The sequence below is a fragment of the Arachis ipaensis genome, chromosome B03 (assembly GCF_000816755.2).
Source record: "Arachis ipaensis cultivar K30076 chromosome B03, Araip1.1, whole genome shotgun sequence".
NCBI classification, from domain to species: Eukaryota; Viridiplantae; Streptophyta; class Magnoliopsida; order Fabales; family Fabaceae; genus Arachis; species Arachis ipaensis.
The window spans coordinates 118,652,903-118,663,635 of NC_029787.2; positions in this window are offsets into that span (position 1 = coordinate 118,652,903).

A 10,733-nucleotide genomic window follows, 5' to 3' on the forward strand; every position below is an offset into this window, starting at 1 on the left:
ATACATGCAATTACATGATTGAGGCCATTGTTCAAATAGCTCACTTACCCAAATAGCCTACCTTTTATCTTCCATTGTTAGCCAATCTTGAGCCTATGCTTAACCCATTTGTTCTTAATTGTAGCACATTACAAGCCTAAGTGAAAAACAATAAATATTCCTTAATTTGGATCTTTGATTTACTTAGGCTAGTGAGAATGTTTATCATTTGATTTTGGGAGAGTTGGGAACATTGGGTAGAGATAAAAATGTATTTTTGTATTTGTATTGAGAATCTTGGGAATTGGGTACATACTCATGTATTAATCATGTGTAAACCATATGCATTGATGTTCTTGTATATATTTTAGTTTAAAAAAAAAGGAGAAAAAAAGAAAAAAAAAATATATATATATATATATATATATAAGAAGAAAAAGAAAATATATAGAAAAGAAAGAAAAAGAAAAGCAATAAAAAGGGGATAAAATGCCCCAAAGTGAAGTTCAATAAGAGTCAATGCATATGAGTTGTGATAAAAAAGAGAGTGCATGAGTGTGTAGAAAAGTGAAGAATGGATAGCTAGGTTGTTTAGAATTGTATAAGTTGTCATAGGTTAGGTGGGAAGTTTAAGTTAATCAAAGATCCAAATCTCAAGCTCACTTGACCATATGCATCCTACTTTGACCCTAGCCCCATTACAACCTATGGGAAAGTCCTCATGATATTTGTATGTATGCATAAAGTAATTGTTGATTGTTAGATGAGAAACAAATCTCGGAAAGCATGATTAGGGGAGAATTGAGTGAATCAACCCCATACACTTGAGTGCCTAGAGCGGATACACATCCACCGAGGGTTCGATCGCTCAATTACATGTTTCCACCCATGATCATCTTTTCTTGCAAGTTTGTAACATCTTTCAATGATTCAATTCAATTGTGGGTTGAGTTGATTGCTATTGCCTTAGCCCTTGTGTTTGTGTATGTATTCTTGGAAATTGATTTATTTTGACCAAGTGGATGCATTCATGTAGATAGATTGCATGAAGATAGATTGCATTTAGTTAGTTTGCATTGAATAAATGTTGATACCCCTTTGCTTCTTTCTTGATTTTAGCATGAGGACATGCTTAGTTTAAGTGTGGGGAGGTTTGATAAACCCCAATTTTGTGGTTTATCTTGTGCTTATTTTGAGGGATTTTATCACCTTTTCTCACATTTATTCAATGAAATAGCATGGTTTTGTAATTCTCCTTGAAATTATGCTTAAGTGTAAAAAACATGCTTTGTAGGCCTCTAAATTGGTAATTTTAACTCATTTTAATTCCATTCGATGCCTTGATGTGTTTGTTGAGTGATTTCAGGTTCATAAGACAAGTATTGGATGGAAGAAATAAGGAGAAAAGCATATAAAGTGGAGAATGCAACAAGAATTGGGAATGCATCGATGGGCGCGCAAGCGTACAAGGCGTGCGCATGCAGAAGTGACATCGCATAGCGACACGCATGCGCACATGGCGCGTACGCGCGGATGAGAAAAATGGCCAAACGATGCGCACGCGCACATGGCGCGTACGTGCCATTACTCGCACGTGACCCACTTAAAGGCAAAACGCTGGGGGCGATTTCTGAGCTGCCCAGACCCAAATCCAACTTGTTTCTGAGTGTATTTCATGCAGAATTTAAGCCCAAGAAAAGGGAGAGCAATTGTTTGTAGTATAGCATCATGTAGGTTAGTTTCTAGAGAGAGAAGCTCCCTCTTCTCTCTAGAATTAGGATTTCTAGGGTTAATTTAATCTTAGATCTAGTTTCACTTTCATGTTCTCATCTTGTTTTCTTTACAATTTCATGCTTCTACTCTTGATTCTCTTAGTTTGTAGTGTTAATTCTACTTTTATGTCTCTTTTGTGATAATGAACTCTTGTTGGATTTGAATCTTTTCTTTAATGCAATTTAATGTTTGATGTTCTTCTATTGTTGATTTGAGTCGTGATCTTACTTTCCTTGCAATTGGTAGTTGGTAGATTTTATTATTCTTGCAAATTATGATGTTTACTTTTATTGCACTCTAGATGCATGTTTGATGAAATGTTTTCTTTAGTTTTTGAGTAATTTTCTTTACTCTTGGCCTAGGCTAAGGGAATTGGGTAAACTTAAGTCATTGGGTATAATGGATTTGGTGATTTGAGAATCCTTGGTGATCAATTTGATACCCATTGACACTAACTCACTACTAAGTTAAATAGTAGATAGGTTGGGACTTATGGGTTGATGTGATCAAATCTATTTGACATACTTCAAGCTTAGGAGTAGACATTACGTACTTAAGGCTTTTGGGAAGTAGACTTAATGGGTTGGTCCCTCATAATTATCAATATTTGGTTTGTTGACAAGGATGGTGATCCCAATTACCTATGTCTAGCCAAGAGTTCTTTCCTTTATTTTATTAGTTCTTGTTGTTTAATTTCTTGTCATTTATTTTTCTTGTTAATGACCAAATCAAACCTCCCTTGCATTTTCATAGCCAATAATTGATAACTTCATTGCAATTCCTTGTGAGACGACCTGGAGTCTAAATACTTCGGTTATAAATTTATTGGGGTTTGTACTTGTGACAACCCACATTTTTGATGTGAGAATTGTTTGTTGGTTTGGAGTTATGCTTACAACGAAGTCCTTATTTCTATAAGAGAAATTCTAGACCATCGAGCAAATCTCATCTATCAGTAGACGACCTCATTCTCTCTGGAAATGACACGGAAGAAACCAGCACTGTGAAAAAGGTGTTGGATGAGAAGTTTAAAATCAAGGATATCGGCCGATTGAAGTACTTTCTGGGACTGAAATTTGCTCACAGTTCAAAAGGATTGGCAATTTGCCAACGCAAGTACACATTAGACCTCTTAGAAGAATTTGGTACGTTGGGTGCCAAGCCAGCAAAACTCCCATGCAATATTCAGCTTCCCTCTCCAAGAATTCAGGGACGAAGTTGAGTGATTCACTACGGTACAGGAAACTAGTTGGCAGGTTGCTATATCTCACCAATACTCGATCAGATATTTCGTATGTTGTAGGATGTTTGAGCCAATTTCTTGACTGCCCCACTGATCAACATTTTCAAGCAGGTTTCCATGTGCTTCGTTATCTCAAGGGTGATCCAAGTTCGGGTTTGTATTTTGCCAAAGACAATAACTTGAAATTCACAGGGTTTGTTGATTCGAACTGGACAACTTGTCCAGATACTAGAAGATTTGTAACTGGTTATTATTTTTTCTTGGGTGGAACTCTTGTATGTTGGCACAGCAGGAAGCAAACTACTATCTCCTATTCTTCGATCATCCGAGGCAGAATACAGGGCAATGATCCAAGCAACTAGAGAAGGACAATGGCTAGTGTATCTTCTGAAAGAACTCCAGGTTGAGCATAAGACACTTTTTAGTCTTTTTTGCGACAATCAATCCGCTCTTCACATAGCTGCGAAACCTGTCTTTCATGAAAGGACAAAGTATTTGGAAGTGGACTGTCATTTGGTCAGGGACAAGGCTCAAGAAGGAGTGGTGAAGTTGCTGCCCATCAAGACAACTGAATAAACAGCAGACATTCTTACTAAAGCTTTATCTCCGGCTCTCTTCAACACGTGTCGTAGCAAGCTAGGATTATTGAATCTCTGTACTCCCAGCTTGAGGGTGGGTATCACGTGACTGTCATGCCTATTGCCTAATTAGAATAGTTGTTAAATTAAAGGTGATTAGTGGCAATATAACCTAATTAGTTATAGCTTGTACATATATATATTGGTACTATTTGCTTTCAAAATAAACAAGAGGGTTCGCCGTTCAACCTTTGTATGCTCCTGTTTCTTTCTTCTTGGTAACCTTTCATTCTTTTTCATTCATTGTTGATGTGCTCTCAAAGTTTCAGTGCTTTGTCAAGTCCCAATTTGTGAAGTTGGTACAACCAAAATTAAGTACAGTAAAAAACAAAATTGTAGTAAAGATCATTCTTAGGAATTAACATTCCCTCTTGTGCTGGGACTAAAGATGTCTACGAGGCCAAGTTTGGTGAAGCATGTCTGAACGGGTCCGGGTGCAAGAGCTTTAGTAAGGATGTCAGCATTTTGATCTTTTGTCGAGATAGGTAATAACTTGATTAGGCCTGAAGTTGATTTTTCCCTCACAACATGACAATCAACCTCAATATGTTTAGTTCGCTCGTAGAACACAGGATTGGCTGCAATGTAACGAGCAGATTGACTATCACAATATAGAAGAATTGGGTTAGAGAGTTGAATGCCAAGATCAGAGAGCAAATAAGAGATCCACTGTGCTTCACATGTGGCTAGTGCTAAAGCTCGATACTCAACTTCAGAGGAGGATCTTGCCACTGTTGGTTGTTTTTTGCTCTTTCACGAAATTAATGAAGCGCCTAAGTAAAAACAGTAGCCTGAAATAGAACATCGTATGTCTGTGCACGATGCCCCCAATCTGCATATGAATAGCCTGAGAGAGCCAAATCAGAAGTGGTTGGGAAGAAAAGTCCGGATGCAGGAGATTGTTTAAGATACTTGAGCACGTGAAAACCAGCTAGTGCGCAATGGTGGGGCAGTCAAGGTATTGGCTGAGCTTTCCAACAGCATAGCAGATATCAGGTCTTGTAGTTGTCAAGTAAACAAGTCTCCCAATTAGTCTTATATATGATGAAATGTTGTCAAAAGGTAGTGCTGAGTCCTTTGCTAACTTAATGCAATAATCCATTGGCGTTGACACTGGTTTGCAATCAGTCATACCATACTCATCTAAGAGATCTAGAACATATTTCCTTTAATGTACTTCCATGCCTTTGCTGTTCCTTCAAATTTCGAGTCCCAAGAAAAATGTTGGCTCCCCAATGTCTTTGATTTTAAAAGTTTCATGGAGTCTGGACTTAGTGTGTGTAATTTCTTCAAGATCATTTCCGGTGAGTACTAGATCGTCAACATAAGTCAATATGGCAGTGAACCTATCATTATTCCTCTTTGTGAAGAGTGAGTAATCATGTTTGGATTGTGAATAATCAAGGCTCAACAACATGGAGGTCAATTTGACATTCCATTGTCTGCTGGCCTATTTTAATCCATAAAGTGATTTTTGGAGCTTGCACACTAAACCACTTCCATGAACACCCAGACCTTATGGCATTTGCATGTAAACTTCCTCTTCTAAGTCACCATGGAGGAAGGTTGTGTTGACGTCTAGCTGGTGTACATGCCACTTCTTGGCTGTTGCTAAGGCCAATAATGTCCTCAATGTTGTCATTTTTGCCACCGGACTATAAGTATAAAAAAAATCATAACCTTCTCACTGTGTATACCCTTTCGCGACTAATCTGACCTTGTACCTTTCAATTGAACCATCAGCCTTTAGTTTGAGTTCAAAAACCCATTTGCAGCTTATATCCTTTTTGCCTTGAGGTAAAGAAGTGATAATCCAAGTATGATTTACTTTAAGAGCTTCTAACTCAGCTGATATAGCTTCCTTCTAGCAAGATTGAGAAACGGCCTCCTCATAATGTCTTGGTTCGGATGAAGCAGAGATGGCCACAGACAATGCATGATGTGTATGTAAGAGATTGTCATAAGAAATATAGTTAGAGATAAGATACCTTGAGGTTGGTTTGGCAGCTGACTCAATAGAGGTTTGAAAGCAATGAAAGTCATTCAAATACGAGGGTTTCTTTCTTTCTCTACTAGTTCTTCTAATGTTGTGATGTTGTGTGTCATTGGTGGGTGCAACATGGAAATTGTGAGTGATTTGTGAGTCTTGAGTTTGATTGTCATGAGAAGTTATGATTGGGGGTGTTGAACCTAAATGAGTATGCCGTGCTTTATCATGGTAATAAAACAAAATGTCAAAATTGTGAAAATGCTGATTATGAGTATTTGATGAAAAATGATAAAAATGTGTATCACTGACAGTTGGTGAATTAATTATTGAGTCTTGTGATAAAGCTTGATTATTAGTGGATGATTGAAAATTTTTTAAAGGTAAAATGTGTTCATAAAAAACTGCATCCAATGATAATGTGATTTCATTGGTTCTAATATCTAAAACTAAGAACCCTTTGGTTCCTGGTTTAAACCCCAAAACATACATTTCTTAGCCCTTGGGTCCAATTTTCTTTTGTGATTTGTCAGTATAGAAATGTATACTATACTTCCAAAAACTTTAAATTTCAAAAAATCAGGTTGTGTGTTGTACAAAATATCAAAAGGGGATTTATTCTTAAGCAATTCAGTTGGAAGGCAATTAATGATATCAGTGGCATATATGACAGCTAAGTTCCAATAACAGTTTGGTATTGAAGAGTGGAATAGTATAGCTCTAGTCACTTGTAAGAGATGTTGGTGTTTCTTTTTACAATACTATTTTGTTGGAAAGTTTTAACACATGATTTTTTGTGTAAAATTCCTTGTGAGCTATAAAATTGTCGTTGTTGAAATTTTTTGCCATTTTCTGATCTAATACACTTAATTTTGCTTCCAAATTGAGTGTTTGCAAACTGAAAAAATTGTTGGATGAGCATAGCAGATTCAGATTTTAGTTTCATAGGAAAGACCCAAGTGAATCTACTGTAGTCATCAACTAGAGTTTAAAAAGTACTTATTGCCATTGATGGATGTGACATGAATAGGTCCCCAAATATTAACATGTATTAAATTAAAGCAAGAATTAGATTTTGAAGCACTTAAAGGAAATGGATTTCTTTTGTGTTTGACATAATGACATGAATCACATGGAGAACGCATAACATCTTTATTCATTTTGAGTTTTTGGATAGAGGGATACAATTGTGACAAAGTGTACAATTTATTGAAAGAAAGGTGACCAAGCCTGAGGTGTCACATTGTGGTGTCATCAAGCTTTGGCAATGGTGTGGTGTGTGATGCAATGCATGAAGCTTGTGCTATAGAATGTGAAGTAATCGGGTTCTTTATTTTATATAAACCTGCATTAACTTCATCTGTTCCATCTTCATTGTATGGTAGTCTTGAATCTCACATCCAAATTTATTAAAAGTAAATTGACAATCAATCGATATAATTAAGGCTGACACAGAAACTAAATTTAGTGCAAACTCAGGAAGGTATAGAACATTTGTGAGATAAAGAGAGTTTGATAATTTGACAATACCAGAAATTGATGCAATTAAGATTGATTTGTTTGGTAATTTGAGGATTGGTGACTCCATTTTGTTGTAGGAGAGCTAGAAGAGCCTGTTTCTGCTCCAAAGTAAAGGATGTGCTTGGGTTAGCACTTTCTTTGTACAGATCAAGCGCGTCACTGTCTTCTGCATCATCAATCTTAGTAGTGAGGCTATTAGTGGACTGTACCATTCTTTGCTTGATGTGGGGAGGAACTCCATGCTTCTTATAGCATACATCAACAAGAGGGCCTATCTTGCCATAAAAGGAACACTGTTTGGACTGTGATCTACCACCAAAGGTTCAATTTTGACCTCCCCTTCCATCTGTCCCTCTGCCTCTACCTTGATTAGAATGAGTGTAGCTGGGATTTCTATCAATTGCATTATTAACGGTTTTGAGCTCATTGCCAATAATTTGTCATTTTTCTTGCAAGAGTAGAGAAAAGGCTTCATCAATAGATGGGAGTGGTTTCATCATCATAATATTTGATCTCACAGTTGAGTGTTGTTCATTGATCTTTCTAAGAAAATGAATCACAAATGTGTCTCTCCTATAAGCAAGAAATGTGATAGGACAAGTGCATGGAGGTGAACATGTGCAGGAGGGAATTGGGCGAAAGGTCTCCAATTCTTCCCAAATTGCTTTCAACTTTATGAAGTAAGTAATGACTGTAAAATCACCTTGTCTTGTTGAGAAGAGTTCCTCATCCAATTCTGCCACCCTAAACACATCTCCCTAGTAAAATCTTTTTTTCAATTCCTCCCAAAGATCTGAGGCAACACCGGTCCAGATCATACTTTTGGCAATATTTGGAGTTAAAGAGAGTGTTATCCAAGAAAGTACATGAGTATTACAGAGGTGCTATGCAGCAAAAGTAGCATCATCACTGGGTGGTTTCGGTAAGGATCCATCTATAAAAGCGAGCTTATTCTTCGATGTTAAAGCTAGTAGTATCAATCTTGACCAAGAACTATAGTTCTTGTTATCTAAGACTGTTGAGATCAGTGAGGTACCTGGATGTTTTCCAGGATGCAAGAAAAGTGAGGTACCTGGTTAGTAGTGGACGGTACGATGGTACAATGGAGGTTAGGAGAAGGGTAATAGTGAGGTGCTGTGAAAAGTGGTATATGAGATAGGATGTTCACTGAAAGCAAATGTCTAGAGCTCGGCATGCTAATAAGATGGATAGGAACGCAAGGTTCGGCGAGAAGAAGGAATAAGCAGATTGAGTCTTTGGTGATTAATGGGAGGTTAGTGAGGAATCAAGCAAGAATCAAGGTTGCGGTTCGGGACCTTTATAAATGTCTGTACTACCAGGAAGCTTCTCCAAGTGTGAACTTTAAGGATGGATTAGTTAAACGATTAGAGATGGAGGAAGCGGAAGCCCTAGAGGTGATACCTTTAGTAGAGGAAGTGAAAGAGGCAGTGTAGAATTGTGAATCTGCTAAGACTCCAGGGAGTGACAGATACAACATGAATTTTGTAAAAAAGTGTTGGAATGAGATTGGAATGGAATTCACTGTAGCTGTGATGATATTTTTTAAGACGGCAAGATTACCAGCAGACTCTAATATCACATGGATAGCGTTGGCTCCGAAATTCATTGGGGCTAAGGAGATAAAAGATCTCAGACCTATCAGCATAGTTGGATGTGTCTATAAAGTTATCTCTAAATTGTTGACAGGAAGAATGAGGAGTGTAATGCCAGGTTTAGTTGGGGAATCACAGAGTGCCTTTATGAAGGTAAGGAAGATACATGATGGAGCTTTAATTGCATGTGAAACTGTGCAATGGTTGAAACTAAAAAAGAAGGCATCAGCAATTATCACACTGGATTTCCAAAAAGCCTATAATAAAGTGAAATGGTGTTTTGTTGATACTATGCTAGAGAAGATGGGCTTCGGTAGAAAATGGAGGGCATGGGTTAGAGAGTGTGTTAGATCGGCATTTATCTCTATTCTGGTTAATGGGTCACCATCGAAACCATTCAAAATGGAGGGGGAGCTTCGTCAAGGCGACCCATTATCGCCATTTTTGTTTGTTCTGGTGGTGGATGTGCTTAACAGGATGATCGGAGAAGCGGTAAGGAACGGTTTGATATCTGCACTCTTAGTCAGTAGGGATAATATAGAGTTATCACACGTACAATTTGCTTATGACACTATATTATTCTGTTCGCTGGAGGAGGAGATAGTGAAAAATTATAAGAGACTTCTGAGGTGTTTTGAAATGATGTCTGGTTTGAGCATTAACTTTGAGAAGTCCAACTTGATACCAGTGAACTACAGCCAGGAGTGGGTTAGCCGGATGTGTCAGCTACTGAGTTGCTAGGAGGCAGCCCTACCGGTGAGGTATCTGGGCATCATCCTAGGAGCAAATCCGCGGTTGGTAAAAACTTGGAAGTTGGTTATAAATAAGGTGGAAGAGAAACTCAGCTTGTGGAAAGCAAAGGTCCTTAGTAAGGCTGAAAAGTTGGTACTCATTAAGTTGGTAATCAACAGCCTACCTATTTATTACCTTGTGTTTGTATAAGATGCCAAATGTGGTGTGAAAATGGGAGACAGATACCTTGGAGCAGCTGCTTCATGTCTTGCAATCTATTAGATTGATAGTAGAAGTGCAAGATAGAGTGGTGTGAAAATTAGACAAGGAAGGCGTCTATTCTACTGACTCATTTGTACAGGTATTGCACAAAGAGACTTTGGATGAAGAGTTTCTGAGCTATAGATTCACAAAGAAAATTTGGAAAGGTTTGGTTCCACCTCGTGTCGAGTTGTTCACTTGGTTTGTATTGGTAGGCCGGGTCAATACAAAGAATCGGCTAAGTAGGCTGGAAATCCTACAACAGAATAATAATTTGTGCGTGTTGTGTAAAAAAAAATGTTAAAAATATACAACACTTATTTGTTACTTGTGAGTACTCTTGGCAAGTGTGGTGTGCATGGATCTCGGAGTTTGGACAGGCGCCCGGTACTTTGAAAGAACACCTTGAGAGTTGGAGATCCATGCCGATGAGAAAAGAGATGCACAAATATTTGGCTAGTTGGGTTCTTCTCAATTATATGGAATATTTGGTTACGACGGAATGATGTCATATTTCAGAGCAAGACAACAGGGGTCGTAGATTGTGTGACTCAATCGTTTTCATGTGCTATGGAGTGGTGTGATAAATAACTCATGTTGCATTATTCCACAATTATTATCATGAACATATATAAAATTAAAATTTGCAATTAAAACAGAAGGAACGCACCTTATGGCTTGCAAATTTCCTTACTTTAAGACTCAGCAACAGCATTCAGAAAAGCTCCAAAACTTGCACACACTTTTCTCCTTAGAAACACTTACACCAGGTTTATGATTGGGGGCAAACTTTTTAGAATTGCAAATCAGGGCTTTCTGTTGTTAATGTATAATGATAGTTAGCTTTTACTTAGTCTAGCTCATCAATTAAGATAAGGTAATTTACCTTTATTTAGTTACCTTTTATATCTTTATTTAATCACATTTGATCCGTGTTATTTTAAATAAATTCATAAAGTCAAAAAATTAATTTATTTAATAAATAT